Source organism: Stenella coeruleoalba, assembly GCF_951394435.1.
Source record: "Stenella coeruleoalba genome assembly, chromosome: 14".
NCBI lineage: Eukaryota > Metazoa > Chordata > Mammalia > Artiodactyla > Delphinidae > Stenella > Stenella coeruleoalba.
Window position 1 is genome coordinate 19,163,166 of NC_137160.1, and position 25,968 is coordinate 19,189,133.

At 36.4% G+C, this 25,968-nt stretch overlaps 1 protein-coding gene across 21 annotated transcripts in view; it reads left to right on the top strand.

Moving 5' to 3' along the window:
* Nucleotides 1-25,968, top strand: part of TCF4 (transcription factor 4) — a gene marked incomplete at its 5' end in the record, with an annotated part of 357,231 nt that overhangs the window by 231,778 nt on the left and 99,485 nt on the right. For 2 of the 21 annotated variants that reach the window (XM_079941969.1, XM_079941970.1), the window contains one exon: nucleotides 4,264-25,968. This exon is cut by the window's right edge and continues 2,011 nt beyond it. The exons of the other annotated variants lie outside the window; for them this stretch is intronic. Of the gene's footprint in view, nucleotides 1-4,263 lie in introns of those variants that run through there. 21 annotated transcript variants of the gene reach the window in all.

Here is a 25,968-nt window from a genome sequence, read left to right on the forward strand (position 1 = left end):
ATGTGGCTGAGGTAGAAATGGGCACCTCCAGCCACCTGACCCATGTTGGAGTGATTAATTGCATATCCTGGAAGACGGGGTGGGTGTGTTGATACTCAGCTGGTTAAGCTCTGAAGAGAGCCTTGAAAAGGTGCCTGAAGTTCGCGGAGTTTTACCTGCACAGAGCTTTCAGGAGAATGAGTATTAGTTTCACGTGTTGGTTAAATTCTTTGTTGGTATTATGATGATTTATGGATTTGCATACGAAAGGAGATTTGTGGAGAGGATTTAGGAAAAATTTACATGGGTTTCAGCCCAGAGTGCAGGGAGAATGTCTCTATTTTCTAGAGAGGGGACTGAATAAACGCTGCAAAGGTAGCTGCATCAGTAGCCATTTGTGTCTGGAATACCAGGTGGCAACTAGAAGAATCCAGCTGGAACCAAAGGCATTCTGGGTCGTTTTAATACCTGGTGCTCTAAGGAGGGGTTGCTGCGGTCTCTCCAGTTGCCAACATAGCAAAAGTTGGTTGTAATCATAGTTAAATACATGATATCTTATTTTCAATCCATATATATATATTTTTTCAAATTCGAGCTCCTAGATAATTTAATTTTGTTTAGAACTGACCTGTTTCTAGAAATTTCCCCCTTATGTAGAATAAAACTAAGAGTTTCTCTTTTCTTTCCTTGTCTCCTGCTTGCTTTCTCCTTTTTTTGTTCTTCCTTCCTGCCTATGATATATTTATATATATATATATATATATATATATAGTTTTAATTTAATTCTGTGTTCTGTAGGGCACTAGTGTTCATTGAAAAGAATGCTAATGAGCCTTATAAATTCTTGTACTCTAAAATAAAATTATATTTAGATTTCTGAAAATAATATTACCAATCAGTGCTCGCATATTAGTTTTATTTCATTTTTAATAAATTAGAAGAATAATAGGTTTTGCAAATGTGCTGAGATTAGATTAACCCAAACACCTGTGTGTTTGACTTGATTTCAGTTCAGTGCATCCAAAAAATTATTAAGCGAATATATCAGAATAAGTCTTATCAGGGAGAAAAAACAAATTTTGTACGCTGATTATCATAGACTCGGTAATGTTGAAGAAGCGTCACAAAATTATCCATAAATATATAAAAATATTGTGTAAATAAAACTGCCAGTGGTGTGTAAAATAGTCGCTTTGGACTACCAATAAGTCATTTAAAAACATACTGAGTGGTTTATTCTTTGAATTTCTGTGTCGTCTTGAAATTGGCTAATATCCCTGCAGGTTTTTATAAGCATATTTTAAGCTTGAAATTTGTGGTAGATTTAATGTAGATGAAACTTTAGCTTTTAATAGCTTTTATGACAACTTCAAATGATATGGTCCTCACAGCTGTTTACATTTTAAACATGCCTGAACCTAATACGGACAGTTTTAAATACAATAAGTGGACCTTTGAATGTTCTAAAATGATAGAATAGCTCTTTGCTCTAAAAGCCATGCAAAACTTAAAGCTATAGTACACTGTTTATGCCTCATATTCAAATAAACTTAGTTTATTTTTTCCAGTGCTAAAATTATGCAGAAATTTACAGAGTTTCTAGGGAGTGCTTTGGTGTGGCAGTAGATATTATCTATCCATTTAATCATTGTCAACAACAAGTTCTCACAATTCATTGTAAATTTTTAAGTATTTCTGTAGAGCTAACTGGCCACTATAGAAAATTTCACTGGTAGAGTTTTTTCCTTTGCTGTTAAGACAATTATGTGTTGCTGATATGTTGTCATATGTTCAGAAGTATAAAAGTATCTTTCCTTTCTTCCCAGTAAATCAGGACTTGAAAATGTCGTTTGTATTATTTAAGTTTTGGCTTTTGGTGGTCAGTTTAGGGTTTCCTCTTCTTTGAGAATTTATGTTGGCTGAACGTTTTAATTGTCCTTAAGGAACATTTTGGTATTTTGGTCCATAAGGAACTCTTTTTTGAAAGATAAGGAGGAAAGCTCAGTTGAAATGGAAATTTTATCCTTGTTATTTTTTCACTTGTTTGGTTTTTTGTTTGTTTGTTTTAAGCAAGAAGAAGTTAGTTGGGTTGATTTTAGAATCCAGTCATCTATTTATTGTCATTACTTAAACAAATCTCAGCTCTCTTTTAATAGCAATTTAACTTAGTTTATGTTAGCTTTGTTACATGAATTGGATCGCTTATTACTGATAACAGAATCCACACGCCTTATCACTGCACAAAATATGTATTTCAATTTGATCTGAAGAGACGATCTGTATTAGCTACTGTAACACTTTTGCCCCAGTAGATCTATATTGTTGTATATTTAGACCTCTGCCATGCTTAGTCCTTCTTTTAAGCTCAAATAATTTTTATCCCATGAGATACTTCTAAAACTTACTTCAATATGTATGAATATTTTTATGACAAATAAAAAATTGGGGATAATACAAGGTTTCTTTTGGAGTGATTATGACTAGATAAAGACATTTATATGTTTTCTTCAATACATATTTACCATGATAAATAGTAATAAATCTGTCACAATCTGTTCTGTCAACTCACTTTTTTTTCTTCTTCTTTTCAAAATGGGCCCTTTCTCTTCCTTACATAAAGGAAGAAAATTTAAACGGTAACATCTGTAATCAGATATTATTTATGGCAGGACTAGGGGACAGAGACTGGACTTCTCTTGCTGCCATTAGTCTGGATCTTTGCAGGAAATTGGGAGAGTGAGGGGCTGGACTGGCCCTGTTTTTGAAAATAACTGCAGCATCTGTGGGAGAGAGAAAACATAAGCCTGGCCCAACATTGTGCCATGGATCTGGCAGGATCCTTGAATGTGTTTGTACTGTGCGCAGCATCTAGAGACCTCGAGTCACTGTGGAAGCATGACAGTGATAGGGCGGCGGAAGAACCAGCCTGCAGGGTCGCAATGCACAGGCGCAGTGGAGGGAAGGGAGTCTGTCCCCTTGGAGAGCAGAGGCCTGTAGTTAGGGCTGGGGTGATGTTTTTTTTAAAGGAAAGGCTGTGTGAAATTGACAACTATCTAATTGCCCACAGGAGCCCTGCTTAGTACTGGGGAACATTTTTGTGCTCTCTCTTCCCATTTTAGTATGTTGCTCTTTTCAGCTACATCTCAATGTCTTACAGCCCTCATCTTTTGATAGGACTTTAACAGTATAGCTTTGTTTTTTTTTTGTTTTTTTGTGGATGCGAGGATTTATCTTGCCTATCTAATTTCTTGCATTTGCACGTGAACTTCTTTGTTCAATTTCTACATGTTGTTTTTTTTTTTGAAGCCATACATCATCTTGGACTTAATAGCTTTCAACTTTACTGCTCCGTCCAGCAAATTTCCTATCTTTGTATAGTCTAATTGTCATACGTATTGAATCATGAGTTAGTGCAGAGAAAATTGTACCGCGTTAAATCACATTTTTTGACAAAATGTCCATGATTCTTAGAAATTAACATGGAAGCATTAAAATCTAGAAAGCAAAAAAAAATTTTCTTTTATTTGGTGCTGTTTTAAAATATTTTTTCCAAACACACAGAAAAAACACAGAAACAAAAGACATTGTCTTTCAGAAACTTTAGTGTGCCCACCAATATGTAAACACATAAAATCTTCATCTTCTTATAATTTGGAATGTTTCAAAATGATATACATTTAACCAGAAACTGTTAACAACTACAACCATTCTACTTCAAACATTGGTGGAATTTGTCTCCACTTCTAATTCAGTTTTGAAACTTCAGTGACAGTCTCACCAAGATCCCCAGTTAGAATCCCTGAAACTTCAGAATTCTCTAGAAATATGAAGTTTTATCTTTAGAAATAGTCTATGACTTTTCTTATTACAGGCTATCTTTTTTTTTCAAACTGCACTTTTTAAGAAAGTCTGTGAAATTGCAGTTGTGTTTTGGTTTGATTTTTGCCTTTAAATTCAGGAAGATCTAACAAGCTTTGTATTAAGTGGTCAGAGATAATTTTGAACACATGAATTTTAAGGAAAACAATTTCAACTATCTTAAAGAATCTAGAATAAGATTTGGATCCTCCAAGGAAATTTGAGATATGAGTTAATCATTAGGTAGACTCGAAAAATAAAAACGCAATGTGTATGAGATACTGGGATAACCAGTTTTTTTAAGGAAAGAATTTTTAAATAAAATAAAATCTTAAAGTCTGGATGAGACGTTTTTTCACAGAAGAGATTTTTAGGAATATGAGGAAAACGTGGATAATGCTGACAGCATTAACTGTTCTCTGTATTTTCCATTATATGAAAACCTTCATATTTGAAGGTTGCAAACATGATGTTGAGGTTATACCCTCAGCTATTTTTAGAAAAAAAAGTTTTTTTCTCAAATGCTTGAAGAAATCACAAACAATTTAAAAGAGAAGTTGGTAATTTTTTTAATCTTATTAGAAGCCCAGAAATTTTATATGATTGAAAGCCTCAGTACTTAAAATACTTAATTTCCCCCATCACTTTTGAAATTGATCTTAAGGAAATCATAATGATGCTTTTTCATGAGAACAAAATTTTAACTTGAGTGATAATACAACTTTTGCTGAAATAAAATTTATGTTGATTCTAAAGTGAACTAGGTGTCAGCCACCTGGGCACCATCCTGTGTAGAAAAGTCTAGAAGAAGCCAATTGTGTGATAAGCTATAAAAGGAGGGGCCTCTTCAAAGTTCATTCCTAGAGAAGTAGATACTTTGTGAAAAAGTTTAACTGTAGGTGTTTACGTTAAAATGTTAGGATAGCTCATAATAGTTAACTTTAAACATAGCGTGCCCATTTTCTAATGAGTGATATTGAAATATGAAGTGTGGATATTAAAATTATGCTTATTTGTCATGAAAATGTATAGGCAGAAAGAAGGTAAAGGATAATGCAATTAAATCATCACAAATAGGGCAAAAGAATTATTCACAGAATTCACACAGAATATGTAACGTGACATTGGGGGGAACACCTTGAAAGTCGAGAAAATATTCATCACAAAGAAAGTATTTATTTATTTTTTGTTCAGTTAATACTGAAGTCACTAAACCAAAGGCTTCAAAAGTTTAGCATGTACATTAATCAGTCTTTTCCTCTTCACTGCAGTTATAGGTTACAGAAGTTAAGGTGTTTTTTTTTTGAATTGCTGGTTATAGGAGAATCTATATTTAAGTTTTCATTGGGGGTACTTATTCCATTAAAAATATTTCAAAAAGCATATAAAATTCATACAAATATACAACACCTAATCCATTAGGCGTTCGAATCTCTGAGGAGTTTTCTAAAAGATTTCTATATTTTTGGTTCCAAATTTTGCAATAATGAGGGTTCTCTTCTACTATCCTCCCTGTCTTGAAATCCAATTCTGCTCCCCTTAAAGAGGTGTCTTCTGGTATGTGTATATTTTAAATATAAAATGAGAAGAAACATAAGGGAGAAGAAAAACTCTTCAGTTAACTGTGGGTGAAAGGTTTGTGTATTTCTGAGCTCGGCTGGGATTATATTTACAAATGAAAAGGATATATGCCTGAAACACTCCCAACAAGACACAACCACCTAGCTATTTCCACAATGGAGACGCCTTCTCAGCCAGCTTTGTCTGATTATTCTACTAAGCAAGCTCTTCTAAGGTGGTACAAATGATGTCTCCCCTCTCACCTCCATGTGTTCTTTTATTTTAAACCAAGGTTTCAATATTTCAACCGCTAAGATTTCTGTTGAAATTTCAGAACAATAGCATTTAGTGTGAAACTGGACTCGTTTGTTGAGAAAGGAGAAATACGTTTCAGGGAACTGTTATTTTGAACCTTATTTTCTCACTTTTACTGAAGAGTACATTTTGGTGTGAAGTCCTGGGCTCCATCTGAGTGGTTTAATTATTAAGAAGCTAAGAAGCTGCTATAAGGCTGCTTTACCTAGAGAGAGAATTATGACAGGCTTGTGAGTGTTTCGAAATTATAAAAACTTGTTCTGCAGCGTCTGGCTTAACTGTGCATTTATTTTGTATTTGTGGAATGATAGAGATGCTTGGCTTGATATTCGGTTGAATATCATTTTAAACTTTTAATATTTCATCAATTGAAACATGTCTTATTTTCTAACATTGCAAAATTTTCTCATTTTTTCCCCCGATTACTGACAACTCTGCTTTTTCAAGGTGTGCCTTCTTGCTTTCAAGCAATTCTAAATTTTTTGTTTGAAAGTCATGAATCAAAGTCAGATAGAAATTCAAGGACTTTAAATAAGATGCTCTCAGAATGAATATGTAGAAATAATCCTGAAAGGCATGAAGAGTTTCTTCAAAAATAGCAAAGTTTTATTTTCTTAAGGCAGGTTAGATTCTATCAGGCTGTTGACAGACACTTGCTGTGTTGTTTTATTTTAATAAATTGCACTGAATTCTTAAACTGAACATAAAGTTGCATTTCAAAGCAATAACGTGAAATTCTCAGCCTTGATCTCAACTGTCCCAGTGTATGTGTGTATACACGAACATGCTCATTTTAAAAGGAATGAGAGCTTTTCTAAAATTCGGTGCAAAGTTTGTAATTTTAAATACTCCGGTATTTTATCTCAGAACAGCAGCATGTGAATGATTCTGATTTTTTTTTTTTTTTTTTTTTTTTTTTTTTAGTTACAGCTGTTGCATAGGTGCAGAGCTATTTGAGGAGTTTCCTGCTTTGCTAGAGCTTATACTCCCTCTTCAGAGAAATGAAGGTAGTGCAGAAGATTCTGCATTTTGGAAAATTTCAGGGTTGGAAATAAAGATGCTTTAAGTTTCAAGGAGAAGCATCGATTTGAATTCCGAGAGAACGTGCAAATTCGATTTTGAACAGAACCTTTTAAGGATTCCATTTCCGTGCTTTACAGGCACCCACTATTGTCTTTCTAGTCTAATTTTGTCATCTGAGGAATTCATCATCAGTATTCTGCTAGGCTTGAAACTTGATCCATAAGCGTTTACTTCTAGAGTAATCAGAGGAGGATCTGTGTGTGGATTAAATTTCACTCAATTTATTTTGAGTGTTCAGTGCAACAGAAGAATAGGGACTTTTTTTATGCAGCCCCCTTCGTAGCCAAGTATAAAGAAAATTTTTTGGTGTGTTGCCCTCTGTCAATTGTTTTCAGCCATGGTGATGAAAAAGCATTTCCTTTGTGAAACATGGACTCAGAAAGACTTACGTTTTCTCAGAAAAATTACCCTTGTGGTACCTGCCTTACATGCACGTACAAAACCTGTCGCTGTCACCACTTGCTGTTCCCGTCTAGGGATTTTAGAAAAATGCTGTTTGGGAGCAATTATTTTGATATAATCTGAGACAGAGTTTCTAACTCTCTCCCGCGGCCTCCTCCCTCCCAGCCCATATCATTCTAAATATGCCTCCTGGATTATACTTATAATAATATTGTAATGGCTTTCATTCTACCAATTGGCACAGTTTATCATTGTGTCATTAGCTGCTGTGAGAAGGCAGTTTCAAGTAGGTGGCTGGTTCTGAGCGGTAATGTTTTCGAGTAACCCTGTTTGGGGAATGCGGCTGTCTCACAGGTGCTCAGGTGTATAAGCCCAGGGTACAATAATATTTTCTGGCTTGCTCATTATGAAACAAATTTGAAGTACAAAATAATTCAGTAATAAGTGGAGTATAAAAATTGGGGCTTTATGGTAAGAACGTCGAATAGCTTGAGATGTTAGCAGAGGAGATAAAAATAAAATTTGTCTAAGGATGCAGCAGTACTTAATTCATGTCTCATTTCTCCTGGAACTGAGATTTTAAAAGAATATTCATGGCCTGGTGATGAAGACTTGTTGAATCAGTTTGAATGTTTTCAACCTTGAAGCTAAATAGGAAAATAAACCTATTTCTGTAACTGTTGTAGTATTTGAAAGTATTGTTATGTAATAAAAAGATACACGTTCTGCCACTTATGTCATGCTTAATAGTAAGGCATCTGCTTGGTGAGTGAAATTTCAGTACCAAAACCTGTGGGTTCCTCATAGAGCACCTTTATGTGAATTTTATTGTTAAATGTATACAAGATGTCGCCATAAAATCTGTAGCTTAGTCGATGGTGCTAGGCAGAAGAAAACAGAACTAAGCATATCTGTCATGAGCAGATATAGTCGGAATTACAAAATTCAAACCCCAATAAGTAATTATTTTACAAACAATGCTATTTTGTTTTCCCTTTCATAAATTACGTCAACAATCTAGCTGTTAAGCGGAACCCTATAATAAACTGGGAGCACCCAGGTGGGAGGGGGCAAAAAGCATTTTTAGAAGTTTTCATTCATTCATTCATTTCTTTCTTCATTTATACTTATTCAAAGCATATTTTTCAACTAAACTAAAAGCCAGACATGCCATGTATCATTGAACAATTCAGTGTAGTGTCACTCACATCCCAATTTGGGGAATGGCCTTAGCATTTTAAAGAGCAGGTCTGGCCCTTGGAGAAAGTTGTACATATTCAAAAAATTAAAATCACACCCAGTGTAACACAGGGACGTTTTGTCCTTTAGGTTTTTTATGGAGATGCTGAATCCCCCTACTCACTTGTAATCACCTTGAAGAGAGTAAAGGTCTTTCTCGTTTTATGTACATCTTTTTTTGTCCCATAGAAACTCAACCCACTGCCTTCTGCGTAACACTTCAAAATATATTTCCAGTGAATGAATATAGTAATAAAAGTGGTAGAGTAGGGTGCAGATAACACCACTAGAAATAAAGAGATCTTCCTAGTTTAGTGTCTAATATCCTCTACTTACTCACTCAGTGGCCTTGGTTAGGTCACAAACCTATTTTGTGGTCTATAAAATAGATAGAAATAGTGCCTGCTTAGTGAGCTGGTTGATGTTGGTATACTAACAAACCCTTAACACAGTGCTGATTCTGCATCACACACTGAGCACTTTGCATCTATTCAGTCATTTATCCCTACACCATCCAATTGAGACGGTTACTACTGTTTATTCACGCATAAAAGAATGGAGACACAGAGAGGTGAAGAAACATGGCCAAGGTGACAAGCTAGTAAGTGGCAGAGCTGGGATGGTGACCTCGACAGTCAGCCTTCAAGGTTTTCTGTGTCCTTAACCATGAGGCTGTAGCTATTTGCAAGCTACTTTATAGACCAGAAGCTCTCTACAGCCTGGCTGATGCTCATTTAGCAAGTATTTGATGATGTGGAATAAATTAAATATTCAGAAATTTCATCTCACTGTAGAATGACCCTCAATACCTCTAAGTCACTGGTTATTATGCACCACTTTGGCCCAGGCAGATCCCGTAGAAAATCCAGACATTCCAGAATAGCATTTCTGTAATAGAAACAGTATCATCTAGTGGTTAAGAGCATGGAATCTGATCACTTGGGTTTCTAAAGTTGGCTATGCCACTTACTAGCTACCTGGCTCTGGGCATATGATGTAATTATCCTTGACTACGTCCCTGAAAAATGGGGAAAGTATACATACCTCCTAAGGATATTGTGATAAATAAATTACAAAAATATATATAATGTGCTTAGCATAGCCTTGAGGCCTTGTAGGTATCTAGAAATCAACAGCTAATGATAACTGTGGTAAGCGCACTGGCAACGTAACAGAGTAACCGCTAGAGAAAGACATGCAGCTTGTTAGCGACAGAGCAGAAACTAAGACCAGGGTCTCAAGTGCATTCAGAAAAATTCTACCTAATGGAGGCCACTTGCTTTTTCTCAACTTAGGAAATATAGTGAGCACTCTCTGAACCTCTTTGTCCTTACAACAGTATCTCCATCCGTCCAAGACACCTAGTCAGCCTTTTGAATCATCCAGCTTCATCGCTCAGCAAAGTTTGTGTGGGAAGGGCGTACTCCATCTTTTCTCTTTTGAAAGAGGACATCAGGCCAAGATGACGGAGTCCTCATAATTTGATTCTCTCTGCCAATCATTTGTTTATGCCTAAATCAGCCCTGCCTCTAAGTGATAAGGAGATACATGCTTCTGATTTCGTATTCTGTCAGCGTCATCCTGTAAGTGGCCAGAAGCGGGGCTCCCGAGTGATGCCCGGGTCTCCCTTTGTAGGGCTGGCTCTGGTACCCATAAAAAGCCACGGTGAGGCCTGGGGTTTTGACTTCATCTGACAAGACGAAGATACCTTGACTAGGTGGGTGCGTGTGGCAGTTTGCTTCTCTTCTAAAGTAAAACAGAGTTCGATTTGTTTAGGACTGTTTAGGTCCATTTCTAACATTAAACAGGATTATTGAAACAGACGTTTTCAGGGAAAGTCAAAGAATTGGGGGATTCTGGCCTTTGCTGCCTAGTAATGTGTTTTTTTCTCAATGCCATTGCTGAATTCATTAGGGGAAAAAAAAGTATTTTTTGCTTGTCAGCTGTGGGAAACCTAAAACAATTTTTGCAAGGGCTGATTCATGAATTCTTGCATTTAAAGGGAAAAAAAAAACATCTGCCAAAGGGGGTGGAGGAGAGAGAGCATGACCGATACATTTCACAACAAATATCTCTTCCCAGCCAATTTCAATGTACAGCAAAACCAGACCCCGCGTTAAGTTCCTCAGGAAAGGTCCCTTTTGGCTGGACCTCTTCCTCGAAGAGTCGTCCCTCATTTGTAGTCATTGCCACCTTGTGGATTACAAAGGATATTGGTTTTCATCAAACTTCCATTTCCATTTGGCTTTTTATGGCAAGTGCACTTTGGCAGTGGGTTGCCGAGTTCCTCACCAAGAGGATCCTGGTTTGTTCAGCAACACCTCACTTCTCCCAGTTCATTTATGATTCTGATGAGAGTGTTTTTTCAGGAAACACACATTTCACTTTTTGACCTAGGAGCATCTGTTAGAATTTTTTTTTTAATACTCCTTTGGCATTCTGGAAGTGTTAATGTCTTTCATATCTGTTTAATGCTATTTAGGGATATTTATGATCACCTCTTGGTTACTCAGGGTAAAGTGTGTCGCAATTTTTTTTAAACAGACAGGAAAGCATTCACATGAGGAAACAGATTGCTTTAAGCATGTGCTTCCTGTGACAGTAAAAAGAACAAATTAGATTTAACACTGTGTAATGAACGCATAAATGTGTACATTGAAGCTTTTAAAAGCTTTATGTTCAGTTCTGGTCACAAGCAAAATTGAGTCACCTGTAAAACTTAAAGATGCCTCGTTTCCTCTCAGATTCCTGCAATGCCCAGGAATCAAGTTCCTCACCTGCGGCTGCCTCATTGGAACCCTAAAAAAACCTGATCCGTTAAGGCTGGAGAGAATGAGCATGTTCCAGACACATTCAGGGGTTAAACCAGGTTAAAGGCAGATTCAGTGTATTTAGCGAAGAGAGCAGAGCGTTTGGGGGAGAGAAAGGGAGGATTTTATTACCATCTCCCTCCCTCTCTGAGAATCAGTGGGGAAAAAAGTATTCTCCTGAATCCCACATCGACCTCTTTCTTTTATGAAAGAAAAATAAGAAAATCTGATGTTTACTTAACTAGCCCCTACTAAGATTTAATTACGTAAGAAAAGGACTCCTTTCCTTACATAATTCAGTCTGCACTCCTGAATGCTGGCTGGCAGGGAGCGCAGAGAAGCCGAGCTAATATTTCCAGTTAGACACAAGTGTTAAATGGGAGGGCAGGAATCCTCTCCCCAGAAGAGGCTGTCCTCGCCATTTCTGCCTGAGCCCCGTGGATGGTGCGTTCCCTTCCCCGGTGCTCTCGGAGCTGAGGATTTGCGGCAGGCTCACCATCTCTCCGGCCAAGGAAGGCCGGGACCGAGTCCCTCAGGGGAGGGCACATAGTTTGGGGACATCTGACTCTCTGCTAGCTCATACTGAGGTACTAATATCAAAACAGACTGCTTGTCGCTGCGCGGTGGGGCAGTGCTTTTTTTGGCTGCCGCGGTTGAAATGAAATGGGCAAGCTGTAGCCCGCTTGGCATCAGAAGGGGCGAAGGGAAGCTGGGAGATCAGAGTCAGACTGTGAATAAAAGTAACAACCAATGGTTAACTTCCTTTTTGTGTGTCACTTGGCAGCGATGCGACTGATGGCGATTTTTTTTTTGTTTCTAACGTGGGTGAGAGTTCAGTGCCCTAGGAAGAGCCGTAGACGCCGCTATTGTGCTTCCTCATACAGTTGACTTGCGTTGATTTCTTGAGGCCACTACCGCTGTTCCCAGAGCCAGCTCCAGGAGCTGTATACATGGCCCGTCGGACTTCGAATGATGAAAAAGGTAATCAGATCAGAGGTGATCCACACGAAATCTCACTGCTGATCACTAGGAAATCACCGGGAAATCAGATTCTCGCAGAAGGCAGCAGTGCCCAAGGATAAGATATGCACTTCAGTGGATATTCCCCAGTATGCAGACATCCAAAGATCTTTTTAAATGACACGACTCCACATCCCTCATCTACTATCAAAGAGTCAAATGCGTTTTGGGCTGTCTGGAAAACGCAGGGCTAAAATAGCCATATTGAATTCAGACGGAATTACCTTCTGCTTTTGGGGGGAGGTTGTGGCTCTTGGGTTAGTGGCATTATTTTCTTTGAAGGATTCATTCGGAAGAGAGTTGGGGAGAATTTCTCAAGATTTTCCTCCCATTCCTCTGTTTGCAAAGAGCTGTTCCCCAAAGGCAAAAAGAGCGAGTTGCCATCTTGAGGAGTGAATTGTGTGTTTAGTGAGCACCAAATGGTCTCAAAGTTACCCTGGAATTTTCAATATATCTAGTCGCTTTCATATACTATTTATTCCCCTAACCATTTGTACAAGATATCAGTAAGATGACCAACTTTTGACAACCCTAAAAGCAGGGAAGGAAGCTTAGAAATAGAATACCATTTGTCTGGTAATTAGAGTGTATCTCTTAAGAGTTCGAGAGAATTCTGATTAACCTTTCTGTTCCCACATTCTCACATAAAATTAGCACACCTTTATAATTATTATCTAGTATTTAAACAAACATTTTTTTGAGTCTTCTTAATGCAACAGGTTCTGGAGACACTAAAAGTGTGTTATAGGTTTCTAAAAAACTTCATTTTTCTTACATTTTAAATGTTCTGTTTGTGCAAAATTTCGAGAATCACCATAAGGGCTTCTTTGCATTTTTAATTTAGTAACTAACATATGAATAAATTTGCATATTAATTAGTTGCAGATTAAATCATGCATACATAATTGCCTCCTTACTGTGTTTAATGTTTGTCAAAATCTCCAGCCTGGTTTGATGGATGTCATATGAAAGATTACAATTTGATGTACCCTTGGAAGTATTTACACCAATAATGCAAGATTCTTAATAGCAGAATTCTCTAGTTATATACAGTTACTAATAAACATGTAAGATAGGTACATGTCCCTTTGACTAAAATTTTTTTCTTTGCGCCAAATCATTTACTATTCATAATCATTAATGCATCTCCTAATTATACAGCATATGTCTGTTAACCCTTTCATTGCCCGTCTTCAAGGGGTAGCTTCTTTTCTTTCCTTGTCCCCTAAAGAAAGCAAATTATTTCATAGGATTCTAAAATAACCACATTGCCTTTTACCTATTTCTCCTTTGCCATTTCCTGAGGATTATATCATCACTTTGTATTTTACAGTTTTAAGATCAAGAAATGACCCATGTGCCCACAATTTGTAGCTGATGGGCTCCTGCCTGCCTCTCTTTTACCAATGCTGAAAAGAATTCAGATATTTCAGATACCTTCAATTAAATGATTAAAAAATATATAAATGTATATAGATATACACACACTCTATTTAGGAGGGTACTTGTAGGATAAGTAAAATTATTTAACTTAAATTTTATTCTGTTTTGAATATTGTAATGCATTTAACGTATTATCATCAGCTATAGGATGGATGTGTTTTTGTTTTTGTGTTTTTGTACTAGGACTGAGACCTCTGCAGTAGAAACTGACTAGAGAGTGGATGCCCTTGATTCGACATAGTTAAAAAAAATATGTATGCCAATAAGTGTTCTTTTTAATTAATTCCTCAGGTATTTAATTTTTTTAAGTTTTATTTTACTCATGTAAAGAGCCGACCAACTGGCTTTTTTTTTTTTTTTTTTTTTTTGCTATTTTGATGTCTAAGCTGCTTATCACACTGTATTACCCTGCATTAATGAGTATTCCTACTGTGCAAAATTCTATCAAAAATGATGGTGTGAATGTCATTTTTAATTGGAAGTTTATACAGTCAAATTTATAGTACACAACAAAAAATATGTACGTAGTTCTGCTCCAAGCCTTTTTTAGGCTATTGATCTTTTTGGTTTAAGTGTACATTTTTATCAATCTGACTTTAAATTTAGTGTGAGAATCTGGACAAATATTACTAAGTTTGTGTTAATAGCATTGTTGGGGGAAGAGGGAAGCTAAGGCACCAGACAATAATAATGCCTTTTAATTATCAGAGGAACAAATACAGGAATTACCAAGAATCTATTTTCATGGACGCATTTTAAACATGAAAACTTGCTGACCAATTTTATACGTTCCGCAGAAGTCATAATATTTGATTTCTGTCTATTTAATTGTTGACTGCCTCGCATTTATATGCCTAGTAAAGAGACCGAAGGTTAAAATGAGTTCAGAGCATAAAGAGCTGATTTTCTTTATTTGATTCTTACTTGGGAGAAATAACACCTCCTGGTCGCCTACCTCAGGATCATTTTTTTCCAATCACAAGGCACAATGAACTATTTATTGATTTAGCAAAACATTCTAATGCAGCACACAATATCGTATTCAGTTGTTTAGTAAAGAGAAAAATGAAATGAAAGTTGCAAAACTTATAAAAGGAAGCCAACAGTCAGACCTGAAACATCATATTTATCCACAGCCATTGTGCCTAGGTAATTCAGGGCATATGGTATGTAAATGATGTTTGGAGATTCTTGCCAAATCTACACACGACGGGATAAATTAAGGACAGGTTTCCCTGGGTGTAAGTTCCATGATTGTGGCCGGCACACTCTGCTCGGATGTGTTTGTTCTGTTCTTGTCTTTCAGCAAGAGCGTCACACAGCCTTCAGTGGCCAAATCTGGTCCTCAGTCAGCTTTTAAGACATTATTTTTAATTCCTAAGAATCGGTTTTATAATTAAACTGAAAATATAGTACCAATTTGCCAAACCTTCCTTTTGCCCCAACATTTGAGAAGATCTGAATAATTCATCGGGATATATTTGGCTATTACCCACTTAAATGGGTATTTTTGACAGTGGAAATGGAGTGGTCTTAGCCCCTGAAGAAAGGTGTTACTAAATAGTAACTTCTCTCTAGGTTAGGATTAAGATGTTTTCTAGAACAGGCAGTGGTTTATTTTGAATAATTAATCATTTTAATTCCGAGTTAGCCAGGTCATAATTTATGAATTCAACTGGATAACTCAAATTGCTAGTATCAGTTATTTAATTTCAAATTATTATTTCGTAATATATGCTCTTACTTCTAGAAAGGTGCAGGCACTGTCCCCTGCATCTATTTAAAACTTATTTTAAGTATGCAAGAGTTTTTATACTATTTCCTTTTTTCTGAAAGGAATTTTTTTTCTAGGCCGGGTGTCTCAGCCCATTGTTTTTAATACTTTAAATTAAGGTCCATTTTGTTGTCTTGGAACTGTGTAATTGGAGATTTTGTTTAGAAATGACGGCAGATCCTTTTTTCCTATGACAATTCATCAGAATATACCTAAATAGTGCATTCACTGTGAAGACTCAGTTATGAATACAAGACTTACACGCTATTAATAAAAGTTATTTCAGGCTATTTAAAGTATGTGGAGTATGATTTAGGATGTTTTATTGTTTTTATTAGTAAGAATGTTTTGACTAAATCAAGCTGTTATTTTTTGAAGGTAATGCTCTTAATATTATGGTTTGATTTGAGTGAGCAGTTGAGGGAGGCTCTGTCCCTACAATTACATTTCATTTGTGAAACACGAATAACATGCTAGTTACTATATGGAAAATGACATTAGGCTCAGTCCTTGTTCATGGCTGTGTATATTGGGTAAAATCAGGGGAAAAAACACCCTTGAGGTCAATATCAAGCAATACTTCTTGACTCAGATCCAGTTTAAAAGTCATGTAAATGCTTGTGGTTCTGGAGGAGTTCACAAAAGTTTTGTGTGGTCCATAGTTTGTGAACTCAGGTGAAGTTTTGCTCTGATTATTCTCTGACCACCCCTTGGTTCATTGAAACTCCTTTGCACAGCTGTGCTCCCAACTCAGCAACAGAGGACAGAAATAATCTTCGCTGGAAAATAAAGCTCAGTCGGTCTTCCAACTTTACTGGGAACTTGCAGCCTTCAGGACAGCAAAATGGCCAACCACAGTTGAGATTAAAGAGTTCAGATTAAATGTATTGCACGGTAGGGTGGCATGGCCCTAGTTTCCTTCATTAAGTGCCGTGCATGCCAACAGCGTTAAGCACTGCAGCCACTTACTAAGATTTTTGGTTTGAAACGTCAGTCATTGGACCACATTTAAAATGAAGCACCTGCATTTTATTCAAAGAAATTAAGGTATATTAGGATATGCAGAGGTGAGTTGAGGTGTTTTTATGTGTGTATTTTTTTTCCGGCAAGAGCCATAAATAATAAAGATAAAACATCTCAAGTATTAAAGCAGTCTATTTCCATGCACTGTATGGTTCAAAATGACTTAGCCTTTTAAAAATTTTTCAGAAAGAAAAGTATATAAAGAGTGAGATAAATGAAATTTGCATCTCTACAGACAACTCTGCGTAGCAAATTTAGGATTCTAGCATTTTTCTTCCAAACATCTGAAAATTGGGAATTTAAAAGGAGACCCGGACAAATCCTTAACTATTGCATTGCTACCAGGTGTCTCTAAGATTATAATCAGTAAGTTAGGGAACTTTTTTTAACAGGTATAAACAACTAAAATGATAACTTATTTTTGTAGATGCTTTCAGACATTTCTTCTTAGTTAAGGACATTGAAAGTGTATTAACTGTTTGTTATATACTTAGTAAATTTTAGGTAGACCAGATGCATTAAGCTCGCTTCATGAAAGATATGACTTACTTGTATCCAGATCTCAAGTGTATTTCAAACCAGTCTTTACAAAATGTTAGTGCCTTTCTCTTAGGATTCTAATCAACAAAATTCCAGTCTTCAGCTCCCCATCAAGTGTATTTCAAACCAGTCTTTACAAAATGTTAGTGCCTTTCTCTTAGGATTCTAATCAACAAAATTCCAGTCTTCAGCTCCCCATCAGCCAGAAAGTATGGAGAGCGATTGATGATACTATATCATCATGTACCCACTTAGCTTTGAATCTGCTTAAGGCTCAAGTGTCAAATTTAAAAATTCAGCAAATATTTATTGCACATCTACTAAGTGCCAGGCTTCCTGGAGAGTGCACAGCCATGGACCAGAGTTCCTGCCATTGTGAAGATTTATGCAGAGATACAAGTGGCCACAAGTAGTTTTCCAAGCAAGAGTTCATTTCGTAATGCTTCATAGGGGCCCAGTACCACGGATCCACCTTGTGGACTAATAAATACAGAGACTAGGTCTCTTAAAAGTCCAACAGTTGCTGTAATCGCACAGTCCCTGGTAACAATGTAATATATAGTATAAAGATGAAATCAACTATGAGATTTACCGTAATTCTTGGCGAGTTTCTTTGTTATCAGCATATTTTTAACAATGTAACAAAATAACATCTTTCAAAGTTTTTTTTTTTTCTGTCGTGCCTAAAATCTGGTTAAATGGAATGTGTTGGAAAGGACAACAAAAAAAGGTTAAATATGTGGAAATGACATGGAAAGCACCTGCTTCTTTGTTTTGTTTTCCTCCACGTCATTAGGAAATAATGTCTAGCCATAGGAGGGTATGTTGTCCCTCTAAGAAAATGTTTATAAAAAGAAGTTTTAAAGTAGAATATAGATTAAATAAGTAGGGGAGACCTGCCAAGAAAAACCAAAGAAGACATGAAACAGGAGTCTGCCTCACACATACTAAGTGACATAACAGTATCACCTCTCAAAAGTGACAATGCATGTATCCATTTTTATGTCTTTGGCATATTGTTGGCACGATTAATTATTCCATTGAGAAAATAGCCACACTATACAAGAGAAAGGAAGATAAATTAGATTCTCCAGGCCCCCTTCTGCAAAGTATATGTGTAAATGAATACGCTCTCTGCCAGCCCAGCAAATAAAATTTGGTCCGTCCCTATTCCTCCGCAGTTTATAATCCAGGTGAGGGAAAGGCCAGGCTCGTGAAATCAAAAATAATCATTAAAACGTTTGAAAACTGGGAAAACAATTCATCATAGCTACATGTGTGTGTATGTGTTTTATCAGTATCGGGTAGGTATAGCTCTATTCGAAAATTTTTGTCTAATAATATACTCATTTTTTTTCCATTTCATGAAGACTTGACTTATTCTCAGATTGAAGTTACAGCTGGCTGTAAAGTGTTTTTCTGACAACTCTGGACTTGATCATTTCTGTCATTGTGGAAAGGAAGGAAATAAATCTCTTTTTGTTCCTCCTTCACTCAATGAGCAAAAATGTAACCGAGCTCCTATTATATGCATATAACATTGTTATAGGGCGGGGCAAAGAAATGTAAATCGTAATCTCTACTCTTTAAAAATTTATAGTATCTGGGGGCAATAAAGTAGGGGCACAATTTATTTAGCTACAATTCATGGCATTAAACTTTGTCCAAGAGCCATATATTCTAGAACGGTCCCTATCTGGAAGTGACTACAGAACTTGATTCTGGATGGCTGAGAGTTACAGATCTGGCAAGATGAAGAAAGAGACCACAGATAGTGATTGAGCTTCTAGCAGCTTCTGTGTATCTCTTCCCTGTTGTTGCGCTTTTGCTTGTTTAGCTGCAGAAACAACTTTTGATTGGCTTTATATTTTCAGAGATTGGTTATCCAGAGATATCGCATTATAATAAAAACATAAATCACAGAATTTTTAAGTTGGGAAAAAAACCTCTCGTGATCGCAATTCAACACTTATTTATTCAAAACATATATATTTACAAAGAAACTGAGATTTAGATAAAGCCAGAACTTGAAGCAACGTCTTGGTTTCTGGCTTCCACATTATTTTAATAAGGACAGGAGAACAGGTGATGGAGATGGAGGTCTCATCCCCACATACTTGGAGAATCAGACATTTTAGCTCTTTTGGAAGTCGTTAAAAAAAACCAAAAACACAATTAAAAATTGTTAAACGTTTTTATGTTTAAAAATTATTTATCATAAAATATAGCCATTTGTTTAGTAATGGTACTAAGAATGACTTGATACAGAAATGCTTAACTCTGAGAAAGCCTATGGGCCCAAACATTTTATTTTATTTTTTTAATGTACTTATTTTTATTGAAAAAAGTATAAGTTGATCAGTTATAGATCAGCATTGCTAGCAAGTTGGAAGGACACAGGTCATGTACAAAATGGGTAAGGCTTGAGGAACTCTTAAGTTTACTGTGTTTTCTGTACCCTTTCCTTGCACACAACACATATGCACACATACCTATATGGTAGCACTGAGTGGGTAGGTGCTTAGACCCCATAAAGAACTTGGCTTGCAGGCTCTGAACAGATATTAGAGAACATGTCACACGCTGTGGAAAAGGAAATCTCTGGTTGGGTGTAAACATGGGAAAGTTGACCTGTTTAAGATTTTGACTCATATTAAGCAAATTTTAAGTTGTTTTACTTTCAGAATGCATTTGATAATCCCATTCAAAGGAGGCAGAAAGCTGACTGACATTTTGGGAAACACCCTTGTCAAACAAATAGAGGCAGCTTTCATACCTCTGGTTTGTAAGCACCATAATCTGGCAATTTGGCACTATTAACTACTAACGCCGGCTATGACTAGGAAGACGTCATTTTAAACCAGTTTCTGCCCAACCATAAGTGAATGGAAGTAAGATCCTTACTGCCGTATGAGTTTTGGGCACTCCTCACCTATACCTGATTCGGTTGGCCTAATGTTAGAAACTGAAATGTATCGGCGTCGATTTTTTGCCAAATGCTTCTAATGTTAATGCTGTTTGTGTTCAGTGAAAGCTTATAATTTATTTCTGTTTTATTTAGTAGAAGCTCAGAAATTTCTGTAATTGCAACTTATCCCTTTGAAAACAATTTCTTTTGGGGTTACTCATGGAATTTGCTGTAAGCACTTGTCTCAATGCATGATGATACAAAACATCTCATGTGACTTCACGCATCTCTGTGTTTATGTGTGGGGTAGATGTTTAAGTGCTTATGATTAACAGAGGAAGAGGTCATTTGTTTTTGAGACTGAGTAGTTAAAATTCAAGGTCATTTTGAGTTAAAGAATGCAATATTTAGGTCAGGAATGGACCAATGACCAAGCCTAAGCTTTAGGCTAAGGGTCAGCCTTGAGGGAACTTAAATCTGCTACTCCTTTCTCCTGAAATACCATTAATTCTTGCTCCGAGGGGCTGGTTCCCAGTTACACAAAAGAATATTTTAGGCAGAAACTTTATAAAACAGGAATTTGAGATAGACATTTCAATAACGGATGTGCGCTGGATGCTAATCTTGTATGGTCATTCACTTCCATTTTACAACATTGTTTTTCATTCTTTTTACCTACTCTTTTAATTCTGAGTGTTTAACAGAGATAGCCATTAAAGTATTTGAAAATTGTTTGTTCTCTGCCCAGCAAGCAATTCGTTGTTCTACTTGCTCAGTGATGTCAAAGAAAGGTAATCAACAGTTAGAAACCTCAGGAAGTTGTTAGAATTCCCAGCCCCAAAGGGACTTAACAAACCCTGGACAATTATTCTATTTAGAATGAAAATGGTTTTCATTGTGATATCACATTTCCCTCTGATCACTGAGCAATGCATTGGGAAGCCCATTATTTATTCACAATGTTTAAAAAATCGTGTACATCCTGTGCCCAAATTCCAATCTGCTTCATCAATCCATTTTGTCAAAAGTTTCTCAGATGGCATCCTTCATCCAGGCAAACAAACATACCCAGGATTTCCCCTTTAACTTTTCGGGAATTCATTTTTACACGTGCATCAATTTGACGGAAAAAACAGTTGTCGTCTTATTTCATTTGATACAGGTGATTGTGGTAAGCCTGCTCGCTTTCTTCATCTAGGAAGTGCAGCAATCTGAGTCAACTTCCTCCATCTCTGTTTTTATATTGTCCAGTGTGGTGCTTCCTCATTGCACCAAAATAGAAATGGTTTGTTTTTGTACCAAACTTGGAGACTGGCTATGGATTATAGTGGGTTAGGATAAAGGAATTTTTTTTCCCCCAAAGAACATTCCACTTATCCCAGGGGAAAGAGATTGATGTCCTGGGCAAAAAATAAGAAGCGCAACGAAGGCTTTTCTGCTTAACTGAAATATCTCCTTCAGTCGTCAGAAGTGTCACTTACACTATCATTTTCTAATTTCATTCAATGTTTGAGAGATTTTGGTAGTAGAATAAATGTATGACTTTTGCAATTACAGGTCTTTGCATGGCATTGAGGAAGGAAGAAGTGAACTTCAGTTTGAGTCAATCGTGCAGTTTGCGTTGCAATTAAACATGAAAATCTATATGTTCTGTTCTTGCAACTGAGTGTATTTCACTTTACCATATCATACATGCCCTTAGATACGTGTTCCCCGGTCTGCAGGGTAGTGCCATTTTATATCTCTGGCTTGTTGAGTTTCTTCGAAAATATTATGTTCATGTGGGTAATGACATGCTCATTGTATTCTTTACCATAGAAATGAGAAAACGTGAAAAAGTGGGAAAATGACTCTCACCAGATCCAACTGCATGCAAGAATTTTGGAACCAGTTTTTTGCATTTATTTTGCATACTACTGTATGTCACCAAAACAGTATATGTCTGTGAGTTTTTATAATACCGTATAAAGCAAGATGAGAAACCTCCTCTTTCTTCTGAGAAATACTGCCACAGAAAGGTAGAAGATGAATATTTGTGGAACAGAAGAAGTCTGGTCAAAAAAATTTAGTCCATATTGCTTACCCTTAGTAATCAATATGACTACACGCTATCTGACCAGCCAGGAAGAGAATAAATATTGATCATGTGATAAACCATTTAGATGTCTGCATATGAACCCAAGCCATATAAAAGTAGCCAATTCAAGATAACGGTAGGAAGTCTCTGATTAGGCCACAAATAGAGTTTAGATTTCCCAGTCTATGCTGATCATTTGATACTCTTCTATGATAAAAGCATCCTTCAAACTAAACTTCTCTACATTTGAACCATACGAATTCTTAAAACTATTGTACCTGTAATAATCTAAATGGTGCTAAGAGAATAGGTTTACGCCCCGGAGATGACTGAGATGATTTGTGCTTTATCTCAGTCCTACGTGTAATACGGATTTACTTCAGAGAAATATTTCTATAGTTATGTGACAAGTATATTTATCTGAGATAAGTATTTTCTCCAGATAAATGTGTATTTGGCAAAAAAGTTTAAGACAATTGGGATTCCAATTGAAGAGAACCATTGTTTTAAAGTAATAAAGCTTACTCGCTTATCAGAGAACATAGTTATTTTCCATTCTAAAGATCTCAATACAAAGAAATATAGAAATGTCCATACAGGAAGTTTGATGGTGTTCACTCCTAGATTGCAAGGTTGTCGCAAGTTACGGTCATCAGAAAAAATTCTTTTTACTCTGTGTGTGTGTGTGCCTGTGTGTATGTGTGTGTCTGCATTCTCCTTTGGATAATTAAATCTTTTATGAAGTGGATTTTTGTCATTGCAGTTTAAGTTGGTTTTTAAACACCAACCCCATCTTAGGTACTATAAGCTATCGCCATTCACTAAAATTTTTATAATATAACAATCCTTGTGTGTCCATTTACTACTAACTCAACAGCAACATTAGTTTAGCTTATGAATTAAATGTCTCCTACTGGAGAGCAAAAAAAATAATCTGTTTAGCTTCTGAATAACTTAAAGTCAGTAATACCTCCTGTTTTCAGGGCATAAGGGTAGCCCAGATAAGCTCCTTTCTCTGACGTGGCAAAATTTATCATTCATTTATGTTTAAATATGAGAACATAGATTCTGATACTGACGCATAACAGAAAATATGTGTTTTAAGTGTCTAACTGAACATACAGGCTTCTCATGCCAGTAGTGTGATTCGATTGCTTAGTAGTGAAGAGTTTAGCGTGGTCCTGTATTTTTATAATTTTTGTCCATTTTAGTAGACTTCTGTTACTTACTGCCTACTTTGGGTGGGGATTGCTTTCCCACTGTTCTTTAAGGCCCTCTTGCACAGAGGAAAGAGCAGAGGGACAAGGAGATTTACTCGTTTATAACATGCCCCTGCTATGCTAAATGAGGTGTCCTCTCATTTGTGCCTCAAAAGAAGCACTTGTGTTAAGAGGAGGAAACTAAAACTCAGACCTGTGATATGACTTGGCCCCTGTCACACGGCTGCAGAGGAGCGAGGTGGTAATTCTCATACAGAAATATCTGACCCTCAAGTTTAAGCCCTGGGGATTTTGTAGCTTTGTGATCTATGAAATGTCATCCAAGACTTTTTGTGCCTTAATTCTCTGTCTTTAAAGTAGGGATGATAATACCTGTCATGGAGTACTAGTTATGAAGATGAAAGTAGTGTAGGCAGCTGTCTTCTCTTTAAATTGTTAGTATATCACTATACATGTATTAGTTAACTGTCTTATTATCAAAAATTTTTGATAGGGTAGATATTTACCTAAGGAGGTCATTGACTTTATAAGTTTGCCTGTTCCCATTATGTTATGTAATCACTGTATGTTGATGAATATCACTGTTTTCCTTAGGGTATGATGTTTAGCTAATTCAGCCGTACTAGGTCAAAAAGAACAGCATTGTAGAAGTAAGCAAGTATCATATAAAAAAATTGTTTAATGACTTAAATAGAAACATGGAGTTGTACAAGTTCTACCAAGTTATATTTTGGGGGAAAATGACATTCCCTTCAAATGGCCATCATTCATTCAGTCACTTGTTAAGCACCTGCCTTATTTTGGGCAATCTGCAGGGTACGTGTATGCGTGTGTTTATTAGGTTTATTTGGACTTCGAAGTGACAGTGTAATGTTGCAGTCATTATTCAGAAAAAGAGGCAGAATTTACTTTAATGAGATCTGTGATTGGGAGTGAATAGTTGAGTTCCTTATCCCATAATAGTTTGTTGTCCGATAGTTTAATACATGTGTGACTGTCCCTACTTCACAATTAAAGCATTAGTCTTTGGTCTTATTTTTCCATTTTATTAAGAGCACTGGTCACATGACCTTGAGCACATGCCATTGGCCATGTAGCAGATCTCTGAGGGCAGGAAGACTGTTGTACATTTCTCTGAATCCTGTGCACATCCCACAACGGGGCTCTCCAGAGTTGGGAAATGGTAAATAATTGTTTGTGAAATGATTGAATGAATGCAGAAATCCGAGACCCTCCACTCAAGTGGTGTAGAATGTTTACTTGTTCTTTGATGCAGTCATTCATTCAGCAAGTTTTTACTGAAAGTGTACCTTGTAGGTGATACTATACACATGCGTTTCCGAGTTCTGGTCAGATATTCCCCCAATTTTTGTGACAACTCTAGGTATGTGTCCCCAATTCCCCTTCATCCCAAATATACCTGTCAAGGATTTTTTGGAAAATCACAAAAGAACTGTAAACTTTAGAGAAAAAGTTAAGAATAATATGGATGTATTTTAGGTGGTCAGTATTCTAAACAGTAATTGTACTGGTAAGGACTTTTTTTCCCAAAAGTGGCGGAGAAAACACTTGGGCACACTGCCTACCCCTAGTGTCCTCAATGGTGTTTGCAGTTAACCATCAGAGAGTTGGTGGCTTACTGTTTTCAGTGGCTAACCTCCATTCCCAGTCCTTTCAGTGATAAAAAGGGACTCTGTCTAGCTACTGCTAGTTAGGTAACTTGCCCAATTTTACGCTGATGAAACAAACAACAGACCAGGTCAGGGTCCCTTAAAAATTGGCTGCTATGATTAAGACTTCTTTTAAAATTATTATGAAACACATGAATTTATGCATATAGCTTCAGTTGTTTCTATACTTCTGTGCTAACGCCCCACGCATCACACTAAAAATTTATCATGGGTGATATTTCTGTCACAAAGAAAACTTCAAAGTCTGAGTTTGCAGAAAAGTCTCAGTTGACAGCCACCGACTTGAGTTCTGTGATTGAAATATACTCCAAGGTCAGCAAACCAAAACTTGAACATCACGGGATGATAATACATTCAGTGTCTCATTGGTTATAATGCAAAGAGCACCTTTCAAAGGAGTATATCTTTATTAATCATTGCAAATTTGTACTTTTGAGATTTCAGACCCTTTTTCATTAGTTAATAAAGCCAGGAAGCTTAGTGCTCTAGTCCTATTTTAATTTTTTGAGTCCCAGGTGCTGATTTGTCAGGGTTTAAAAATCTCTTTCACCTTATCAGATTAAAAATATTTATTTATGCACATGTTAATATATTTAAAAGCAACGAGAGCTTCAATTTTTAAAATATTAATTGTGGCTCCTTAAAGTATGAAAATTTTATTTATACTTACATAATGTATAAAAAGGCATTTATACGTTAGCAAATATGCAAGAAAAGGCATTTAATGTAGGTGAAGCAGAATGGTTGTTTATCAAAATAGTTAAGAAACCTTTCTAGCAGTCCACCTATGAAAATTTAGAGAGGCTCTACAAACAGGCTTCTAAATAAGGGGTCTTTATAAGAAACAACAAAGGAACAATGACCAAAACTAAAAACCCAACTTATCTCCCTTTAAATTCCAGCCTCTTTTCTAAGCCATGGTTTTTACACACTGTCCTTTGGTAGGTGGGTACCTTGGCCTTATGTATGAAACACTGAGGGTGGTTTAAAGGTTACAAATGTGATCCTGTCAGATTGACAACTAAC